The sequence below is a fragment of the Petaurus breviceps genome, unplaced genomic scaffold (assembly GCF_028583685.1).
Source record: "Petaurus breviceps papuanus isolate PSGF00001 unplaced genomic scaffold, PetGlider_PUasm1.0 90491, whole genome shotgun sequence".
Taxonomy (NCBI): Eukaryota; Metazoa; Chordata; class Mammalia; order Diprotodontia; family Petauridae; genus Petaurus; species Petaurus breviceps.
In genome coordinates this window covers 107,944-131,888 of record NW_027187263.1, presented here as the reverse complement: position 1 = coordinate 131,888, position 23,945 = coordinate 107,944, and the positions used below count along the sequence as shown (strand labels likewise).

The 23,945-nt window shown below is 38.4% G+C and overlaps 1 long non-coding RNA gene across 1 annotated transcript in view; it reads left to right on the top strand.

Moving 5' to 3' along the window:
* Positions 1–22,801, top strand: part of LOC138141778 (uncharacterized) — a 32,820-nt gene extending 10,019 nt beyond the window's left edge. The window contains exon 2 of the long non-coding RNA XR_011163253.1: positions 22,490–22,801. This is a non-coding gene — a long non-coding RNA (uncharacterized lncRNA). The remainder of the gene's footprint in view (positions 1–22,489) is intronic.
* The last annotated feature ends 1,144 nt before the right edge of the window (positions 22,802–23,945 follow it).

Genomic DNA, 23,945 nt, shown 5'->3' with positions numbered 1-23,945 from the left:
TCAGACAAGGATAATTTATAACCTAGTTTAAGTTTGGACTGTAATAGATCAAAGCTGGTGTTAGCCAGATGGTGCTGGGAAATACACAGTATAAGCATAATCTTTTTGGCAGCAGAAAAGAAAGGGAAAAAATTTCAAACTAGCAGTCATGTAAAGACATAGCTAAAGAGGTTAGGTTTAAAGAAAGAAACTAAAAAAAGTAGAACCACTACATGATTCAATTATAGGAAAGATAAAATACATTGGGCTCTAATTTACCTTGTACCCTGAAAGCCACTAAATCTGACAGCTTCCAAATTTGAAATTTAGACAGGACTTTATGCACCTTTCTGGAAAATGGAATAGCCTCCATTACAACAGTCAGAAAATACAGGGCAGCTAGGCTTTAGAACCAGCAGGCAGCAGTTCTAGGCAATGATCCTGAGGACCACTCCAGCTTCTCTTCTCTCTAAAGCAGAATCAGATTTTCTGGGTTGGTGTTCGACTTTATTATTCTGTGGTTCTAGAGTTGATTGTCTTGGAGAAAGAAGAGGGAGTCGTATGAGTCCTAGTGAATCGAATCTTTTCTGGATGACTTTCCCTATGCATGTCTTATATTCCCATGTGCTCTCTGTGTGTCTTATGTTCAGAACATGCTGCAAAATGCCGGAAGTCTTGCACATGAGGAACACCAAAGGCCTTGGAGAATGACTTTGCATCACAAGACCAGCAATAACTGTGTCACTGACAACTTCTCAAGTCTTCCCTATCTCAGATGTGCCAATTTAGAGTTCACAAGAATAATAGTATTATTAGTACCATGAATGCTTATGTCTCCCTTATTCCTTTCCCTCCCCTCCCTTCCGCTTTGGCACTTTGAAACCCTAGAGAATATATGGGCTGAGTAAATGTTTGCAGGATTTATAGGAGAAGGTTGATTGGCTTGTGATGTAGCAAGAGTGCCCCATACAAGTGATCATGATAGCTTTACTAGTGACTCTGGTGGAGGCAGCTGTGCTGCTTCCTGACCTCATCATTGATTCATGTTCAAGGCCCAGGTGAAGACACTGGCTTTTCTATGTCAGTACAATCTAGGAAGTCTTGTATAGTGAAGAATAGTGGCTACCAGAGCACCTGGTTTCAATTCAATTCAACAAGCATTTATTAGGTGACCCTTAAAATGTTTGCACTGTGCTAAATACTGAGAATACAAAGACAAAAAAAATGACAATCCTTACCCTCAAGCAGGGTAATCCTACTGTCAGAGAAACAACATGTACACATAAGCCGATTCAAATATATGCAAAATAAAATCAAAGCAGGAAGAATTGAAAAGACCCTTGAGCTACACTTTAAAGGAGGTTGGAGTTTCTGCAAAGCAGAGGTGAGGAGGAAGAGTATTTCAAGTATGGGGATTTTCTGTGCAAAGACAGAAAAGAGAGAGATGAAATGTCTTGTCCAGAGAACCACAAGTAGGTTGGTTTGACTGAAACCCAGAGTGTACATGGGGGAACAATGGAATGGAACTAGGCTGGAAAGGTGAGCTACACTCAGATTATAGAGGGCTTTAAATGGCAGAGAGAAGTTTGTATTTAATCCTAGTGACAGTAAAGGGCCACAGAAGCTTTTGATAAGGGGAATGAATGGTCACACATTTTTCATGTGATGTAACCTCCCTGGATCTCATTCTCCTCATCTGTAAAATGAGGGATTGAGATGGCTAAGGATCTTCTCTTCTTAATCTGTGACCTATGATCTAATATTTGGGTCTTAGACAAGAATCTGTATAATGCCCCTTATTCTTGATATTAGAGAGGCAAGGGCTACCCTGAACTCTAACCAATTTACCCACTTTATCCACCTAAGGGTTGTTGAACAGGCAAGAGAGGTCTGAGTTCATGTATCTGGAGGCTAGCTAGAAATTATAGAATTTTCCAAGTTGGCAATACCAGACTCAAAATTGTCATCTCTGGCTCAGGAGTGGAGCCCCTGATTTTCTGTCCCAGCATTGCCAGTGGGCTTAGGGTTGTGCCATTCCTAGGAAAGGAATAAGAGAATTAGGGCTAGGGGTGAACCAGAAACTTCAGTTCCCAGGGAACAGCTATCCTGGGCTCATAAAAGTATGCATATTTTGGTGTGGCAGCATGGTTACCTGACCCAATATCCAACCAGCAAGATCTCCAGTGTGACTGTAGAGCAGCACAATACTACCTCTCAGAACATCCAGCCAGGCAAAGGGTGATTTTTAAAAAGAACTGTGATAGCTTCATCAAGAACAGGCCATGCAAGACTAACCTCATTTCTTTTTTTGACAGGATTGCTAAACTAATAGATGAAAGGGATGCTGTCAGTACAGGTTTTGATAAAGTATCTCATACAATCCTTATAGACAAGATAGAGAGATAGGGATTAGACAATAATACAGTCAGATGTCTTTGGAACCAGTTAGTTAACTGGATTCAAAAGAGTAGTTGCTAATGGTTCAACATTGGTTTTACAGGAGGTGTCTAGGGCAGCTTCTCAGGGATCTTGGCTTGGCTTTGTGCTATTTAACATTTAGGCCATACCACACACACATATATAGGACAGTTGGGGTTAAGTGACTTGCCCAAGGTCACATGGCTGGTAGGTGTCAAGTGTCTAAGGTTGGATTTGAACTCAGGTCCTCCTGACTCCAGGGCCAGTGCTCTATTCACTGAGCCACCTAGCCACCCCAATACCACACATATATTAGTTCAAGAAACTGGGAGTGTTTCATCTGAAGAAGAGAAGACCCAAGGGATAGATGAAGGCTGTGTATAAGTATTTGAAGGGCTGATATATAGAGCATTAGATTCATTCTGTTTATCCTCAAAGGGCAGAACCCAGAATAATTGGTAGAAGTTGCAGAGAGGCAAATTTAGGCTTGATGTCAAGAAATACTTCCTAAGAAATAGAGCTATCCAAAAGTAGGATGGGTTGCCTCAAGATGATGGTTTCCCCCTTCTTGGAGGACTTCAAACATAGACCAGATGACCACTTTTCAAGTGGTCAGAGAAGAGTTTTCTTTCAAATATGGGTTGGACTAGATGGATGCTGATGTCCCTTCAACTCTCAAATCCTTTGATTTGATCAAGTTTGGGTAGGGTGGAGGCGGAATTCTATTACATACCTCCAAGTCTCCAGTGTAATAGCAGGGAGGGGCTACAAGGTATTAAAACCTAGAAGAGGTCCTGAAGTAGAATATTGCTGACCTGTTCTATCTTGGCTGTGAGCAAATTGGGACAAGAAACTTTGATCATAGAGGCAAGAAGTCCTCCCTTTACCCCTAGTAAAGAGGCCATGGAAAGAATAGAAAGTGAATGCACTAGCAATGCATATGCAGAAATCATGGAAACTAAATAAATAACTGGTATGACCCTTAGCATAGACCATCCTCTGAGAGATCAGAGAGGAAATATTACAATAAGCAGTTTCAGAAAGTGCTAAATAGGGATAAACTAAGATATACCCATATGGATGGACTATAAAATCCACATCTTTACAAATGTGGAACCACTGGTCTCTAGTAAATGGCGGTTGACCTGAATTAACCTAGAGTAAATAGTAAGAAGAGATCTTTACAAGTGCTAGTAGGTCCCTCTTCTAGAATACATGGGGCAGCAGAGTCACTCATTCTCTAGCCCCTCTGCTTTTAGAAAAGAAAGAGGGGAGAACAAATCTGAGAGGAGGAGCAGTTACCACATTAAGGAAGTCAGGGTAGCTAAGCTATAAAGTAAGCTAGCAATAACTGTGTGGTAGCTGTAAGGACTACATCAACCTCCCACCCATTCTGAGGCCAACTACAGGAAGTAGATAAAATCAGGCAGAAGTCATATCTTTGGGCACCTGTTTTATTTAGGCTGGCATATCATGTACTGTGGTTGCAAAGCTCATTACATTGAAAAGAGGAAGAGATAGCAATAACCCCATGGGACTTCTTCATGGAATAATATTTTTTAATGGGATAGCAATATCATTTTTGCGATCTGTTTTTCTTTGGTGACTTTCCCTTTGTATGTCTATATTTTGCGTGTCCATGGAACAATCTTTTGTGCCAAGCTATGCTGTGATTGAACTGAGGTCCAAGGCACAAGGAATGTAAAGGGGCAGTAATGATTATGAGAAAAGGTCAGTGACTGTTTTCTTGACATCTTGCAAACCCATCTATATTCTACTGGGTGTACCTACTTCTAGTCACAGAACCTTCTTAAACAAAGGTCACAGGACCCCAACAAACACTTTGTAATTGCTGATCTCAATGAAGATATTGGCACCACACATTTTCCTAAATGCAGTGCCAAGAATTTTTATTACAATAACATGGGTTTACACTGGCCTCACTCCATGATGGACAGGTGTGTTGCATTCCACCCCTCCCCCAGGGTTCTCTGGTATTCTAAGGGTGTTGGGGGGGAGGGGTCTCTTTCCTCTGCCATTGGCTCATGCCCCCACCAATTCTGTTTTCTCAATTTTAGGGATATAGTGAGTAGCACTTAGTTCTATCTAACAGATTAGCTTTTACAAAGAAATATTTATTTCAAAGACACATACATTTTTGCAAATACGTTAGAGGCTTAACTAACTCCGAGGAGGGGAAAAAATTTTAGTCTCACAGCTTAATTCTGTTCCTACACAGCATTAGTCTGACCAAGTCCAACTTCAAACTCAATGGGGTGTTGTACTAAGACCCTAGCTTCTCTGGTCTTTCTTGCTGGGTTGGCTATAACACTCAACCTGGAATCCTGGGCTCCTATATCCCCCATTGTTCAAGATTTTCCAAGTTCTCTACAGGATGGGACCAGAATTAGAATCTGTCTTGGTCTGAGGATAAGAGCTTTTCATGACAGACATTAGTCTTTAGGGTCAAGGATTAAGGAAAAGAAAAATTAGAAGGTTCCTTAAAGCATGAGAATGGCCATGCAGAACTGAGAAATGGGGAATGAGGTGGAGCCTAGAAAAAGAAGATAGTGTTCATATCAGAAACAAGAGTCAGTTCTCATTCTAGCAATAACAGTTCAACCCCTTAAACTATAATATACTCAAGGGGTTAGGATGAAAGTTTCAATATTAGAATAATAGCAAAGGTCTGAGTTTCATAAAGTATCTACCTGATTTCCAACACATCTTGTTATATTGTAGAGGCAAGGACTACTCTGAACTCTAATGTACCACTTATCCACCTAAGGGATGTTGAACAGGCAAAAGAGGTCTGAGCTCATGCATCTGGGGGTCAGCTGGAAATTACAGAATTTTCAGAGTTGGCAATACCAGACTCAAAATTGTCATCTCTTGTTCAGGAGTGGAGCCCCTGATTATCTGTCCTAGGATTGCATGAAGACACGTGCATGTTTTTATTCCTGGTCATATAAAGCATCCCCAACTTCTACATGGTGCTAAATTAGCTATGGCTATAAAGGGCTCCCTCTCCTATACATCATGTAACTATATATAATAATATATAGTTCATATATATATATATATCATAAATATATATGTATATATCATGCAACTAAAAAAAAATCTCTAAACCCTAAAAGACAAAAGGTAAGTTTGAGATACCAGTAAAATACCCCAAGAAATATTGAAATACACCTGAGAATAGCACATACACAAAACTTAATTCTCTTTCAAAGAAAGGCAATGTGAAATCAAAATAATGAATGAAATGTTCTGGGAAAAGTAGTACTTGTAAATTATAACAAGTTGTAAACTATATTCGAAACCCAGAATTTTAAAACTGAAATGAAATTTGGAGGTCATCTAGTCCTTTCCTTTTCATAGATTGTCTCTATAACATTCCTATTTTTCTTATTGTAACATGTACCTCAAGCTTGGAGCATTTCTCACAAAACTATCCTTCTTCAGTGAAGAGAGTGATGGCCCAATGCTGCATGTTTGTGTGCAGAGCAGAACTGGCATGAGAGCTTTAGAGAAGAGAGACAGTTGTTTTTGTTCCTGCTTCTACTTTGAAAGAAACTTGAGATTGCAATCTATCCTTAAGGAAAAATTCCAATGAGAGAGAGACACACAGAGACAGAGAGACAGAGAGAGAGAGAGAGAGAGAGAGAGAGAGAGAGAGAGACAGAGAGAGAGACAGAGAGAGACAGAGAGAGACAGAGAGAGAGACAGAGAGAGAGACAGAGAGTGACAGAGAGAGAGTGACAGAGAGAGACAGAGTGACAGAGAGAGACAGACAGACAGAGAGAGACAAACTTTGGTAAGCAGCATATGGGTAGAGGAACTGGCACCTCAACATGACCCTGATTCCTAATTTACTTCCCTAGAGACATCAGGCAATGTCCCCTAGAATGAAATTGGGACTTCTCTATTGGTTAAGCTGAGATATCTCATTCCCAGTAGAAGAACTCATTCAATCTGTGTATTTACTGGCTTAGTCTAATATATAGAACTCCTCTGATTTCTGTTTCCTATCCCCTTGGGATATATGATTTATTTCCTATTCACCATTTGTGATAGGCTCTAATATAACTATCATTTGGTAGATAGGGATAAAGTCTGTGTATGTAATTTAGAGTTACCCCTTTCCCTTTAAGTGTAAGTGACTTAGTACAGCTTAAACTTAAAAAAGAAAAAGTTACCCTAGTTCAATAATAGTTAAGGGCATATTAATACTTACAAACTGGTGCCTTTCTCTTTCAGAGAACAGAATAAGGAATCTCGTGGTCCCTTTTGATGCTCCTTCTAGGCAGGAATCAAAATCTCCCTTGGAGGGAAGTAGGCAAGATTCCAGTGATACCTGTCAGTACCTCCTTGCAAATCTCATTTGGACAATCTGTGGGAACATATATAACCTATATGGACAACACACACATCTTCCATTATTACACTAGCTAGACCCATTAGAAATTCAAATTTTGGGGTTAGTCATTTCCTGAAAGAGACAACATGGACGAATAGATAAAAAATCGGCCTCTGAATCAGGAAGACATGAGTTCACATTCCACTTTTGACAACACATACTAGCTATGTGCCACGAGGCAACTCATTTGACCTCATAATGCTCAAGAAAATTCTTTAAGACTCTGAAACTACAAGGGAGATACAACTCTGCATTGATAGAAGAAGCACAGACCCAGAGCTAGAAATGAGTTCCTTTATCAAGAGTTCCCTAAATGAATGAAATCATAGACTCACTCCCATCCATTTCCCTATGTGATGATGCAAAATTTAACTGTTAAAAGAAGCTTAGTCAATCAAAGCTGTTGAGCTCTGCCAAAAGAATGACTTTTTAGTGATTTACTAAGTCATTTTTCTCTTTGTTTCCTCTGAAAAACACTGGACTCTAGGGTCATATTGTGAAGACAATATGAATAAGAATGATGATTGAATAAGACAGGATGTATAAGAAAGATGAGGATGAGTCCTGAACTGATGTCTATAGTTCAATTCAATTCAGTAAAAACATATTAAGAATGGGCAAGATGTAGGGCTAGGTGCTGGGGACATAAAAACAAAAATAAATAGTCCTCATCCAGAAAAAGAATTACAGAATCTGAATGCAGACTTGAAATGCAAACTACTTACTCTCTCCCTTTTTCATTTCATTTTGTTTCTTCTTTCTCATTATTCATTCCATTGGGCATAATTCTTTACAACTTGACTAATGTTTAATGTGAAGGTATTTGTAGAACCTATATCAGATTGCTACCATGGTGGGGGGGGGAGGGGGAGGAGGGAGGAGAGCAAGGGGAAGAAAATTTGGAATTCAAAATCTTCTGGAACTGAATGTTGTAAACTAAAAGTAAATAAATTTTTTAAAATTTGTTTAAAAAGTCCTTTCCCACAAGGAACCTATAGCTACTTGGAAAAATATAACCGTGCACAGATAATAAAAGAAACAATGTCATTTCAAGATGAAGAAAACTCTTTTTCCCCCCACAGGGCAAGTGGGGTTAAGTGACTTGCCCAAAGTCAAACGGCTAGTAAGTGTGTCAAGTTGTAAAGAATTCACCACCTAGCCACCCCGTGAAGAGAACTCTTAAAAACTCACTTATTTTCTTTTTTTTTTAATTGGGGCTTTTAAGTTTGTTTGTTTTTTTTAACATCTAAAGCTATTTGTATTTTGAATTATACAATGGCATTCACAGAAAAAAAAAAGTAAAACCAAGACACCCCAGTAGGATGTTTTTGGAGATATAACACCAATCATAAAATTACCAAAAAAGATTTTTAACCAGCTGTCATAGGGAGAGATGAGTAATGTGGCAGATAGGGGTCAAATGCCTATATGGGAATAGAGAAGGGACACAGAAATGAGAGCAAGATAAAGTCAATTAGTGGTTTGCATCCAAAATATTTAGCATCAACTTAACATTTCTCCAGGTTCCCTTTCTCAGACAACATTTAAATTACCTACAAGTTCTGACAAAATCAAAGCCCTTCAAAACTTGGGTTGATGACATATGAGTGAGGAAAATCTGACCTCTTCTCCTCCATAGTAAGTTCATATTCTAGCACCAGAAAAAGCCTAGTCTGGGATCTAGAATCTGAAATGTACTTAGAAGAAAATTTTGAGTTCTACAAGTCAAAGATGAGGAAAGAGTATATTCTGGATGGGGGACCACTTCCCCAAAGGTGCAAATATAGTAGCAGAAGATAGAATACCATGTGCCAGCAGCAGCTAATAGGCCAGTCTAACTAGAACAGAAAGTTCTCCAAAAAGCTGTACTCAATTCTGTTGGCAAAAGATTAAGCACATCTCAAGCACTGTTAAACATTTGATGATTCAATTAAGGTGCTTTGCTTCTGAAAGAAATATTTTTCAATTAGATGTTTGCAGACTACCATATAGTAATAATAAACAATGAAATAGGATCTCTTTTAGATAGCTTATGCTTTTCAAGTCAGTAGCTTTTTTTTTTCACTTATAAAAACAAATATGGAAAGAATCATAAATGGAAAAATAATCCATTATGCACAAACATTAATTTGTATTTTAGGAACTGGCATAACTTACAAGTAGATAATTTTTCTAATGCACATCCTCTGCTCCTTTCCCCTTGTTAAAGGCTATATCATTTACAGAACTGTAAGCGTTATGAAGTTAATTAGTACTTAGCAATCCCATCAAGGGCAGCTAGGTGGAAAAGTGGACAGAAAGCCAGGCCTGGAGTGAGAAAGACTCATCTTCCTGAGTTCAAATCTGGCCTCAGACACGAACTTGCTGTGTGACCCTGGGCAAGTCCCTTGACCCTGTTTGCCTCAATTTCCTCATCTATAAAATGAACTGGAGAATGGAGTGACAAACCACTCCAGTATCTTTGCAGGAAAACCCCAAATAGGATCACGAAAAGTCAAACATTACTAAAACAATGACTGAGCAAAAACAAAAATACAATCAAAGCTTGCACCAACAACAACAAATTTAAAACAAAGTATAATATGGGAAATGGTTACTATGCAAAGCAAGAGCCCCTTATTTTTCATTTTCATATCCGAAGTGACTATCATGGTATATTCCATGTTGTTGTTCAGTCATGTCTGAGTCATCATGACCCCATTTGGGGTTCTCTTGGCAAAGATACTGGAATGGTTTGTTATTTGTTTTTTCAGTGGATTAGCAAAACAGAGGTTAAGTGACTTGCCCAGGGTCACACAGCTACAGTGTCTGAGGCCAGATTTGAAATCGGGTCTTTTTGACTCTAGATCCAGCTCTCCACCCTTTGAGTCACCTAGCTGCCTACACCTTCCAAGTAGGAGATACCTAATAAGTGCTCATTGAATTGACTAAATCCATTTGCTCCATTGCAGTTCTGGGCTTTCCCATAATTTATTTATACTGAATCCAAAGCAGAGCCTTTCAAACATACCTAGTAACACTGATTCACTAACTACTTTCTTTTATAGGTACCCTTATGATAATAATGTGACTTCAGTCTCCTAACTTCCATTGGAAAAGAAAATGTGCTTAAAGTGTTCTGAGCTATAAAAAAAAATATTGCCATACTCCTCAGCTAGATTTATAGAATCTAAAGTAATGTAAATATTTGACTGTAATTTAGTGACTTTGGGCTGTGTAAATCCAAAGCCAGGCTCAAGCACCAGTAAAATTACAAGGGAGGACAGGGCAACACTGTTCAAGGTAAAGTGGATGTCAGGCAGTCATTTAGAGAATTTCCTGGTAGCTTCTGTTATATAGGCAACTGAGGTTGGTGCACTGATGCGGGCATCGTTAACTATTTCTATATATGTGTAGCACTAAAAAGCATTGGACCTCTGAAGTAACTGAAAAAAGATGATTGCTATGAGTAATGAATAGAGCAAAAGCAACAGCTATTACAGAATTTGAGTGAAAACTAAATTTGGCAAATTTAAGATAAAGTAACCCAGCAAAAATTGGCATTTTATCCAATGAATCTGATTGATATAGAAAGTCAACCTAAATAATAATAACAATAAAAATTATGACAATAGCTAGCATTATATAGTACATTAAGGTTTATAAAGCATTTATATGTTTACTGTGAAGTGGCTGCGATTATTATTATCCCCAATTCATAGACAAGGAAACTGAGACACAGAAGATAAATCAACAAGCACTTACTAATTATATATTAATATATTAACAACATATTATATTACATAATTATGTTTCTATATAGATAATTATAAATATGAAATGTAATTATAAATAATTCTAATTCTGTATAAAATTAATTCATTGCCATTATGTACCATATAATTATATAATGCTAAAAATTATATTATATATGATATAATTATTAATTAAACACCTGTTATGTCCTAGATCCTATGCTAACCTTTGAGAATAAAAAGAAAAAGCATGTAGTCCCTGCTCTCAAGGAGTTTACAGTCTAATGAGGGAGAGAAGATAAAAAACTATATATAAACAAGATACATGAGATTGGTGATAATCAACAGAAGGAAGGCACCAGCATTATGGTGGGCTAGGAAAAGTTTCCTGTAGAAGGTGGGGTTTTAGTTGAAACTTGAAGGAAGGCAGAAGGCAGAGACGAGAAGAGAGAGAATTCTAAGCGTGGAAGACAGCCAACGAAAATGGCCAGATTCATAAGATGGAACATCCTATGAAGAAAAGCAAGGAGGCCAGTGTCACTGGATTGCAGACTATATGTGGGGAAGTGGTGGAGCAGGGGGGAGGGAGGAGAGAATAAGGTCTAAGAAGACTGGAAAGGGAAAAGGGGAACAGGCTTTGAAGGACTTTGATGGCAAACAGAAGATTTTATATTTGATACTGAAGGTGATAGGGAACCACTAGAGTTTATTGAGAAGGGTAGAGGGTGGATGATGTGATAATATTTGTATTTCAAAAAGACAAATTTGCCAACTGAGTAGAGGAGGGGCTGAAGCAGGGAGAAACTTATGACAGAGAGACCAACCAGCAAACTATTCCAGTAGTCCAGGCATGAGGTTGATGGAGACCTATACCAACACAATTGCAATGACAGGGAGAGAAGAGGGCAAACACGAGAGATATTATAACGTTAAAGTCTATAAGACTTAACAATAGATTGGATATGGGAGGTGGGTGAGAGAGTGAGGAGACAAGGATAATATCTAGGTTGCAAGCTTAGGTAATTGGGAGAATAGTGGGGCCCTCAGTAATAATAGGCAAGTTATGAAAAGGAGAGAGTTTGTGGGGTGGGGGGGAGATAATGAGTTCAGTTTTGGATCCATCAAGTTTAAGATGTCTATGGGATGTCCAATTCAAGATGTACAATAAGCAGTTATAAATATGTGAGTGGAAGGTAGGAGAGAGGTTAGGGCTGGAAAATTAGACATGATTATCATTAGTACAGAGATGATCATTGGATCCAAGGGAGATGATGAGATCATCAGTGTAGAGGGAGAAGAGGACTCAGGACAGAAGTTATGTGGGACACACACAGTTAGCGGATATGGTCTGAGTGAAAATTCAGTAAAGGAGACTGAGAAAGAATGGTCAGAGAGGTCAGAGGAGAACCAAGATAGAGCGGTGTCATAAAAACCTAGAACAAAAAGTATATCAAGTAGAAGAGGGTCATTGACAGTGCCGAAGTTGGAGAATCTAAGAAGGATGAAGATTGAAAAAAGACCATTAAATTTGGCAACTAAGAGGACATTGATAACTTTTGAGGGAATAGTTTTGGTTGAGTAATGAAATCAGAAGCCAGATTTCAGAGAGTTAAAAAGAGAATGAGAGGCTGAGGGGCGGAGCCAAGATGGCAGAGTAGAAGCACGACCTAACCCCACAGCTCTGGCTTCCAGCCTCCCCAATCCATATAAAAAGGGGACTCTAAACAAACTTTGGAGCTGCAGAACCCACAAAATGACACAGAGAAGCTAACCTCCCACTGAGGACAGCCTGGCAGGCTGGCAGGAAATGGCCAGCGCAGTGTTCTGGGAGCGGAGCTCAGCCCCAGGCTGAGGCTTTAGCTCCAGGGTGGGCCTGACCAGCCGCTGGCCAGAGGGACTCCAGATCAGCAGCAGCTATGGCCATTTCCAGATTTATCAACACACAGACACAAAGGACAAAGTGAGAGGTCAGTACAGTCTTGACTTTGGGACCAGTAAATGGGAGTGCGTGGCTTTTACCCCCAGGGTGAGAAGCCGCTGAGCCGCTGGCAGAGCCAGCCAGCGCCACATGGCAGCGTCAGTTCTTGGCCTGCAGAGTGTAGGGGGACCAAGCATCAGTCTGAGGGGTAATCGCTCTTGCTTTAACCTGCTTGGATCTGGATTGCAGTCTAGGGTGGAGGTTCTGGGGTGTGTGTCCAGCTTGCCAGAGTGTGTGGAGACCTCAGAGAGGATACCCATCTAATACCTCCGAAAGCTGAGAAAACCTCAGCGTTTGGGACGAAAGCTCCCCTGTCTGGTGGCAGAGTCCTACTGTGGCAAAAAGCCCAAAAGTCAAGTAATTGAGTGGCAAATTGAGCAGGCAAAAGGAAACAAAGCAGACAGAAGATCCCAACAATACACTCCTATTTTGGGGACAAAAAGGAGCAAAGCATGGAACAGGAAGAAAGCAGTGAAGTCAGAACTCCTGCACCAAAAGCTTCAAAGGAAAATACAAGCTGGTTACAGGCCATAGAGGACCTTAAGAAAGATTTTGAAAACCAAATAAGAGAAGTGGAGGAAAAAATTGGGAAGAGAAATGAGAACAATGCAAGAAAATTATGAAACGAGAGTCAACAGCCTGACTGAGGAAAATAATACCTTAAAAAACAGACTGACTCAAATGACAAAGGAGGCCCAAAAAGGCAATGAGGAGAAGAATGCCTTAAAAAGCCGAATTTGCCTCATGGAAAAAGAATCTCAAAAACTCAATGAGGAGAATCATTGCTTCAGAATTAGATTGGAGCAAATGGAAGCTAATGACTTTATGAGAAAGCAAGATGCTGTTAAACAGATCCAAACAAATGAAAGAATAGAAGGCAATGTGAAATATCTCATGGGAAAAACCACTGACCTGGAAAATAGATGCAGGAGAGATCATTTAAAAATTATTGGACTGCCTGAAAGCCATGACCAAAGTAAGAACCTATAAATCATCCTCCAGGAAATTCTCAAAGAAAACTGCCCTGATGTTTTGAGTACCAGAGGGTAAAATAGAGGTTGAAAGAATCCACCGATCACCTGCAAAAGATCCCAAAAAGAAAACTCCTAGGAATATTATAGCCAGGTTCCGGAATTCCCAGATTAAGGAGAGAATATTACAAGCAGCCAGGAAGAAACAATTTCAATATTGTGGAAACACAATCAGGATAACCCAGGATCTGGCAGCTTCTACACTGAGGGATCAAAGGGCTTGGAATATCATATTCCGAAGGGCAAAGGAGCTGGGATTAAAACCAAGAGTCACCTACCCAGCAAAACTGAGTATCATGTTTCAGGGGGAAATATGGTCATTAAGTGGAATAGAGGACTTTCAAGCATTCTTGCTGAAAAAAACAGAGTTGAATAGAAAATTTGACATTCAGATACAAGAAGCAAGAGAAGCATGAGAAGGTAAACAGGGAAAAGAAATCATAAGGAACTTATCAAAGTTGAAGTATTAACATTCCTACATGGAAAAACAATAATCATAACTTATGAAACTTCTCTCAGTAGTTGAAGGGATTAGAAATATATATTTGTCTATATATGAGGGTATATGGGCATATGAATACATATGTGAATGTGTGTATATATGTTTACAGGTATACATAGAGGGCACAGGTCCAATTTAACAGGAAGGAATGATACTTAAAAGGTGAAATTAAGAGGTGAGAGGAATATAATGAGAGGAGATGGGGAGAGACAGATTGGGGTAAACTATCTCATACAGAAGAGGCAAGGGAAAATGGTTACAATGGAGGGGAAGAATAGGAAGGCAAAAGGGAATGGGGCAACCTTATTCTCATTGAATTTGGCTTGAGGAGGGAGTGAAATACACACTAAATAGGGTATCTCACCCTCCAGGAGAATGGGGGGGAAAGGGATGAGAGGGTGGATGATAGAAGGGAGGGTGAGCTGGCGGGGAGGGAGGTTGGAAGCACTCACTTTTGAAAATAGATGGGATCAAAGTGGAGAGTAGAGCAGGTGGGAGGTGGGATAGGAGGGAGGGAAATATAGTCAGTCTTTTACAACATATCTACTATGTTATTGTTTTGCATTAGCCATACATGTGCAACCTATACTGAACTGTGTATCTTCCCAGTAGTGATGGGTGACGGGGAAGGAGGGGAATGAATCTGGAATTGAAAGTTTTGAAATCAAATATTCAAATATGTGTGTATATATGCGTATGTGTGTGTATACATATATATATATTTATATATACTATTATTAATACCATCTTACATGTAATTGGGAAATGGGATGTGCAGGCACTGAGGCATAGAGATCCACTGGAAAAGTGGAAAGGGGTATGGGGGAAAATGTGGGAGAGAGCAGATTGGAGAAGGGGATATCCTGTGGGACTACTATCTTGGGGTGGTGGGTGGGGGAGAAATGGGGAGAAAATTTGTAACTCAAAATCTGGCAGAAACAGATGATGTAAATCAGAAGTTAATAAAGCATTAAAAAAGAGAGAGAGAATGAGAGGGGCAGCTAGGTGGCACAGTGAATAGAGCACCAGCCCTGGAGTCAGGAGGACCTGAGTTCAAATCTGGCCTCAGTCACTTAACACTTACTAGCTGTGTGACCTTGGGCAAGTTACTTAACCCCAATTGCCCTGCCTTCCCCCCTCCAAAAAGGAAAAGGGTGGTGTGGAATGGAAGTGGAGGTAGCAGTTGTAGATAGCCTTCTCAAGGCGTCTAGTAACAGAAGGGAGGAGGGATATAGTGTGATAGATCTTTTTGAGGGTGGAGGAGCCATTGGGATTGTAGACAGGGAGAGGTTGAAGATACATGAGAGCAGGAATGATAGAAAGAACAGTCTGTTGGAGAAGATGTGATGGAGGTGTTTGCCTTGTCAAGAAGAAAGGTTACCTCTTTTGGTGAGTCAGGAGCAAAAGAGGAGACAGTGGCAGACAGAATCCGAGTAATGTGAGAAGTGAGAGCTCTTGGTAAATGGCCTCAATTTTTTTCAGTGGAGTATGAGGCTAAGTTCTCAGCTGAAAGGATAGGAGCTGGGGAAGCCATGGGAGGTGTGAAAATAGATGAAAATGTTTAGAAAAGCTACTGTGGCAAGTGAGATAATGAGTCAGTTAGGGAGGTATAAAAAGATTGGCTTATCACAGTGAGGGACAGTTGAAATTAGCAATATACACATATACTGAATTCAGTCAGCATGGTTGTCTGACCAACGGTCAAATAATAAACACATATCTGAAGCAGGATTTGAACACATCTTCTTGACTCCAAGTCCTGCACTCTATCCACTGGACCATCTAACTTCTCTGTTTATTTATTCATTTATGCATTGATTCATTTATAAATTACCCATTCATTTACTTATGTGAATCCCAAATGGGTAAGTAACTTGCCCAAGGTCACAAACCAGAGACAGGTGTAGAATCCACTTATCTTGCCTCACATTGTTTTGTTTGCAGTTTTTACCAACATGAATTTAAATTGAATGTTTGAGATAGCTTTCAAAATTGTTAGTCAAATGGCAAATATTGAAGTTTCATGCCACAATAATGGGCTGCTGGATTTGCTATGCAATCACACTCTGTCTTCAATATTGATCAGGTATGGCAAGAAGGTCATGTGATTCCAGCAGTCGGTTCATCTGTACTGACAGTACTTCCTCATTATAAAGATATTGACACGATGAACTGAACAGATGAGGAATTTTGAAGTGTCCCCTATTTATTGTCATTAGAAGTTACATAAAATAGGATGTAACTTAATTTCAAGAAAATTAATCTTTTTTGCTGCAAAAGTACTACTTCCTGGAGACATTGACTGCAGTGTATACTTGTGCATTGACTCAGATAAGAATTAAGATAGTCCCATTGAGATAAAACCTACTATCAGTAGACATGTGGGTACTTACATATAACTGCACTAAGCAAAAAATTTACAAGCCTTAGCACCTAATGCAAATGAAGATGTTTTATAATTATTTTGTGACTATGAATAAAAGATTTCTTTTAAAAATATTGTTCCTTTTAAAATTTATTTTTAAAAGAAATAATACCAATTTGGGCTAATAGATACCACTTGATGTTTTAAATACAGTTCATACAGATACAATCATTGTGTGCAAGTCTGTACAAAGACTAAAATTGAGATTTGAAAGACTGATGGTTTCAATTGCGACTACTTAGTTTGTATCTCAGTAAAATGGTAAGATGGTGAAATGTTAAATTACTTATCTTTAACCTGTGCCTGTAGAATCCATTTTCAGAGCAATACATACAAGGCTCTCAGCTGGGTTGAGAATACTCCCTATGGAACTGTAGCTTAATGCACTGAGCAAAGTGCATTTCAGCAGCCAGGCAGAAAAACATAGTCAACCCAGATGCTAACCAGTCATTTCAAGGACCTGACCATGTAAGTCAGAAAGAGAAGGTTTTTACTTTCAATTTCCCTTAGGACATTCACATTATTTCCCTATTAACTTGCAGAGATATCTGTCTCATGAAAAAGACTTAGCATAAACATTGTTGAAGAGCATTGTGGTGTAACTCTGTAATTATAGAACTCATTGCCCTAAATATATAGCAAATGTGTTTCTCTGCCTCTCACAGGGTGGGGATCACCTGATGAGACCATAGTTTGAGCTTGTAATATGCACAGAACAACACCCAATGAATCAAATATTTGGGCATATGCAAATATGGTGCATGACTCATACAAAGAGCAGCCTGACACCCTGCAGCTCCCTGCTGTGAGCTTACCAAACTGAAAATGATTTTGCCTTCCATTTATCTTTCCAAAATATAAAAGATGGTGATTTTTAGCTTTTTCTTTGGCCAGAATGGATTTGAAAATCTGTTAATTCTCTTCCTTGGTGACAGAGATCACAAGATTTCATTTCTAGCTCTGTTTAGACAATTCACTGAGATAATGATTAGCTAGGGTTAAGTTTTAAACTTGCCTATATAATAAATATTTGCATCTAAGGTCTTTGTATTTTGCAACCTAAACCTAGACATGTTTCAAATTATATCTATATCTTGATCTTCAGAAAAGGCATGAAGGTTTAGTTAATGCAACATAAGCAATTTTCTATAATTCATTTTCTGCACATCACAATTAGTCTCACACCTTTTAACTAATCACCATAGCTTATTTGCAGTAAGGCTATGTGCATTTCTAAACAACAACAATAAAAACCATTAACAATTTTGCATTTATATGAGTACTTAAAAATTTATGAATCATTTTACTTCTGTCATATGACCTAATCCTCACAATAACCCTCTAAGATTCATAGAGGTAGCATCATCCCCATTCTACAAGTGAGGAAATTGAGGCTCAGTTATAGTTAATCATATGGTGAAACTATGTGATTAAGATTCTGATATAAATTTATAATATATACACATAAATATAATGTATATATAAAAATAAATTTTCAATTTTTGGAGTATTTATCTCAAGTATTCAAACACCTTTTCTGTGGCTAGTGATATAGAATGAAATATATGATTAGAGAACTAAAACTAATGTAATCTACATTGAATTTTCCCAAAAAAAGTGACCAATATAGCTCAATGACTAATAGAGAATAAATGAAATGAAGTACATTCTTAAATATACAAAGTCTGTTCTGTTTTCTTGGCAATGGGACTTCTTAATTTTGATTTTCAGTAAAATGAGAATGACATAATGACAAAGTAATCTTTTTTTTAAAAGCAATTGGGGTTAAGTAACTTGCTCAAGGTCACAGGGCCAGGTGTTTCTGGGTGGGTGCTAAGTGTCTGAGCCCGGATTCGATCCCCCAGGTCATCCCGACACTGGGGCTGGTGCTCTTACTCGCTGTGCTACCTGGCCACCCCCAAAGTGATCATTTTTAAGTCCATAGTTAAGACACAACCCAGAATGAAGTAAAGGGTTGGCCATCATTCAGTGAATTTGAAATAGATAATTGCCATCCTGAACAATTAAGACAGAAAAGTGGAAGTGTTCTGTGTAAATCTGGTCTAGGAATCTGAATGAACCAATTTGGACATCTTTTTCCCCCAAAGAAAAATTCTGCTCTGTTAATGCAAGTTAGAGATAACTTAATTTTGTATTCATACAGTAAAATTACCAGTGTTAATGAAAAGGATTTTTAAAGTCATATTAGTCATAAAATTTTAGCACTAGATGAGACTCTAAACTAGCTCACCTAGTCAATCCCCTCTTTTTACAAATGAGGAAACTGAGGCCCAGAGAGGGGTAGTGATTTGCCTAGGATAATAGGTAACTAGTAGGAAAGTGGAAACTAAAGAACAGGTTTCCTGAATTCCCGTGCAATGCTTTTTCCACCTGAGTGAGTTAATTCTGTCCTTATATGAAGTAAGATCATGAAAACATAGTTTTCTCTACTAAAGGCTATTAGAATAATTGATTTAGTAAACCAGAATTGACCATGACTTTCCAAGATAACCATAATGATAATAAGATATTCTCTCTTCTGGGCCATTTCTATATGTAGGCTCCTCATAATAAGAAAGGACCCTGGTGGTGGCAGTGGTGTTCAGTCATTTCATTTGTGTCTGACGCTTTGTGACCCCATTTGGTGTTTTCTTGGCAAAGATACTGGAATAATTTGCCATTTCCTTATCCAGCTCATCTTACAGATGAGGAAACTGAAGCAGAGATAAGTGACTTGCCCAGGGTCACACAGCTAGTAAGTATCTGATTTTGTCTGGATTTGCACTCAGGTTTTCTTGACTCCAGACCCAGTGCTCTATCCACTGCAACACTTAGCTGCCCAAGGACCCTAGTACCATATTCACAAGAAGGGACTGCTCTAGCCTTTACTGGTTTTCATGGCCATAATGACTTACTGATCATTAGACAATATCTATATCTCAGTAGGACATATGGTGGCAACCTACATGGTTTAATCTATATTTGTGTCCATTTTTAGTGTAAATAAATATGGGTTTTCCTTCTATCTTGAAACTAGGACAGTGTTTCCACTTAAGATAGTGGAAAATGTGTCATGGTCTTACAATGCTGTTTGAGTATTTCTGTGGTATTTTCATACTATTATGACAAGCTAAGATTGCATGCTACTGAAAGACAATTAAAACTCCATGTGGCCCAAGAACTATGGTAGGGCATAACTTGATATCACCAGGGAGAATGAAAAGGACACCCAGTTTCTGTGTTGATATTGTTTTCACGGATGCTTCTTCACTAAGAATGTTTTAGTGTAGCATAACATTTGCTTATTTCTAAATGATGGATGACTAGATAGTGAACACACACTGATGGATGTTTGTACATAAAATTAGAAACAGAAAATTAGGTCTAGCCTTCTGTCTAGTGCTCTCAAGTCCAGTTAATTACATCAGCCCTTGCACAAATACTAACTCTCTTGGGAGAGCCGCAGTGCCTGATCAATCTATCCATTAGATTTTCCTTGCTATCCCATTGAGCACCTGCTCTCATCTGCTGTTTTTTTCCTCCATCCCATTACTGCTAATTACATTCCCCCTGGGTCAAATATAACAATTGTGCTCCTTGCTGGTATTTGCATCCTTCAAATACTTATAGACAATTATATGCACAACTTTATCTATTTTTTACATTTTCCTAAATCATTTTCACTGAAATCTTAATTACTTGGGGTTTTCTCTTCTCTAAATGTGTTAGTTTCCTGATGTTTTCATGGTCCTGTGATACCTGGAATTTGCTGCAATATTTTAGTAAAGAATGTTAGTAACATTAGTAAAGAATTTTTAGAATGTTAATTCCTTTACACATGACTCCTGATTGTAGCTAGAGTCAAACAATGTGGTTTGCCACGGGATGTTACAAGTACAAAAATGAAAAGATTCTCTCTGCATACATATATCTGGTAACCAATTTTTAATAAAAATATTCCTTAATGTGGTACACAATTACACAGAATCACAGACTCTAAAGCTGGAAAGGAATTCAATGGTCATTTAGTCAAACCCAGACTTTAGTGTGGATCCTCTCTATAACGTGCCTGACAAGTCACCCTCTATTTGCTTGAAAACCTTCAAAGATAAGGAATTCATACACTCTAGAACAAGGAAGTTAGAGGACATTTAGAGAAATGAAAGTCCTTGTATAATTATGGTCCCAAAGGGAATGACTCAAGAAAATGTAGAATATGCTTGGAAACTCACACAAAATTCACCCATGGACATTTTAACAATAAGATCCATTCACCCACCTTCTAAAATGCAGTTAAAAAAAAACCCCAACAAGCTGAAGTTTAAAATCAAACTTATACTCAGTTTAGACTATGGTATTTTTCTCCAAGAAATATATTGCTTCTTGATTAACGTAAGCTGTTTCATGAGTTTATGCTTCATCTTCCCAACTAGTCAGTCAACAAATGTTTATTAAATGCTTACTTATTGTGTACCGCTAACTATACTATGTGTTGGTGATACAAAGAGAAGAACGTGGTCTCTGTCCTCAAGGAACTCGATTCTAATGGGAGAGACCACATGCAAACAATTATGTGTAGTGTAAATGGGAGGTAATCTCAGAGGGAAGCAACTAATAATGCTGAAAACTAGGAAAGGTCTCTTGAAGAAGGCAGGATGATTTGAGTTGAGTCTTAAAAGAAGCAAGGAAAGCCAAGTGGTGGGAGTGAGGTAGGTGAACCTTCAAGGCTTGGGGAGCAGCTAATGAAAATGCACAGAATAGAGATATGGAATGGAATGTCTTAGGCAAGAAACAGAAATTGATTAGGATTGTAGAGTACATGGAAATGAGTAAAACATAAGAAGACTGTATAGTAGGAATGAACAAGTTTATGAAAGACTTTGAAAGTTAAACAGGGAGTTCATAACTGATCCTGGAAGCAATAAGAAATCACTGGTATATATTGAGTTGGGGGAGGTGGGGAACATGATGAGATCAAATTTGTGATTTAGGAAGATCTCTCTGGAAGTTCAGTGGAGAATGGACTAAATCAAGGAAACACATGAAACAGGGAAATCAACCAAAAGGCTAATGCAATACTACAATTATGATGGAATGAGAGACAGTGCCATGATGGTGACTGTGAATAGAGAGAAGGGTACATATATGAGAGATGTTGGTAAAGTAGAAATGATAAATCTTGGCACTAAATTGAATATGTGGGGTGATTATAAGTGAGGAGTTAAGGAGGACTCTAAGGTTGTGACCTTGGATGACTGAGAGGATGTTTAGGGTCCTTAATAGTAATAGATAAGCTTGGAAGAGGGAGGTTTAGCATGAGTGGGGGGAGACACTGAGTTCTGTTTTGTATATGTTGAGTTTGAGAAGTAGAAAGAAATTAGTTCAAAACATCCAATAAACAGTTGCTACTATGACACTGGAAGTCAAAAGAAAAAGCTACCTAATAATATTTGAGAATCATTTGCATAGAAATGATAATTGAGCCCATAGGAACTGATGAGATCATCAAGAGAGATCACATATTTGTAAAAATGAGAGCCATTGCTTAATTGATAAATAATCAAAGGATATAAACAAGTAGTTTTCAGAAAAAGAATTCAAAGCTATCAATAATCATATTAAAATGGTCTACATCACTATTTATTAGAGAAATACAAACCAAAATAGCTTTGAGATATTACCTCACACCTCTCAGATTGGCTAACATGAGAGAAAAATAAAATAATAAATGCTGCAGGGGATGTGGAAAAATATGAACTCTAATGCTGTGTGCACATGGGGGGGGGGGGAGTGTGGGATTGTGAACTGGTCCAACTATTCTGGAGAACAATTTGCAACTATGCTCCAAGGGCTATAAAACTATGCATATCCTTGTCCAAGCTATACCACTGCTAGGTCTACATCCCAAGGAGATCAAAGAAAATGGAAAAGGACCTATTTGTGCAAATTTATTCACAGCATATTTCTTTTATTTTATTTTTTGTTTTTTGGTGGAAAAGAATTGGAAATTGAGCGGATGCCCAGCAATTGGGGAATGGCTGAAGAAGTAGTGGTATGTGATTGTGATGGAATACTTTTATGCTACAAGAAGTGATGAGCAGGATGGTTTCAGAAAAATCTGGGAAAACTTATATGAACATGGTGAAATGAGCAAAACCCAGAAAACATTGTACATAGTAATAGCATTCTTGTAATAATGATCGACTGTGAAAGACTTATTCAGATTGAAGCAATGATCCAAGACAATTCCAAAGGATCCACGATGAAAAATACTATCTACCTCCAGAAAGAGAACTGATGAACAGACTGAAGCATGCTTTTTTCACTTTATTTTTCTTGATTTGTGTGTGTGTGTGTGTGCAACATGGCTAATATGAAATATGTTTTCTTTGACTTCACATGTATAATTGATATAATTTAATTTGCCTTCTCAATGGGTAGAGGAAGGGCAAAAATTTGAAACTTAAAATATTTTTTAATGAATGTTAAAATTAAACAAATAATTGAAAAGAGAGAGAGAGTAGATAAGGATACCCATAATGAGTGGGTATTACTTGGAGAAAGATCCATCAAAAATAATTGAGGAGCAGCCAGACACATAGGAGGAGAGCAATGCCAAGGAGACCTAGAGAAGAGAGAGTATCTAGGAGAAGAGGTGATCAACAGTGGCAAGAACCTGGAAAGAAGTCAACCTAGATAACAAATTCTGCTTCAGATTATCCCCTTTCAGTGGGAGCTCATTCCCCTCAACTGGCCCCAATGCTGGCAGATCTGGTTCCCCAAACAGGGAGGGGGAGGGCAGCCACTGCCATGACTGTATAGTTACAACTCAAACTCTCTGCAGGGTCTTCAGGGTTATTCTTGTGTAGGGAAGAGTAACACATTCCCATTACTCACAGTTGTAGGCCCAGAGTCCCTGTTGCTGTGCTTTACATTTGAAAAAATCCATCACAACGATATTACTACCAGTAAATATTTACTAAATGGTAAGACAAAAGCAAAAATAATCTATACTTAATAGAATGCAAGTGTAGGATTAATCATACCATTACTTAAGAAGCCAAGAGAAAGAGTAACCTTACTATTTATTCTATAGAAAGCAGAAGCAAGAATAATCATAACATTTTAATAGGAGACAAGCAGAAATAATCATGTTTATTCATTAGATCAAGAGCAGAAAAAATGAAAATAGATATGGGTTGTACTTTCCCACCAATGTATTCAGTGTCCATGCAGAAGAGTGAACACACAGAAATCTAGGAAGGAATTGCATAAATAGGAAAATTCATGAGCTTGAGGCTACTCCAGCTTTAGATGTAAGGCCTTGATGTCCTTGGTCTCTTTAAAGATTAGTTTACACCATGAATCATCTTCTGGGAAAAAAAACTACTTCTTTGCCATCATCTGACCTTCTGAGTATCACAACTTTCCAGCTGGACGAAGATGTTTCACTGC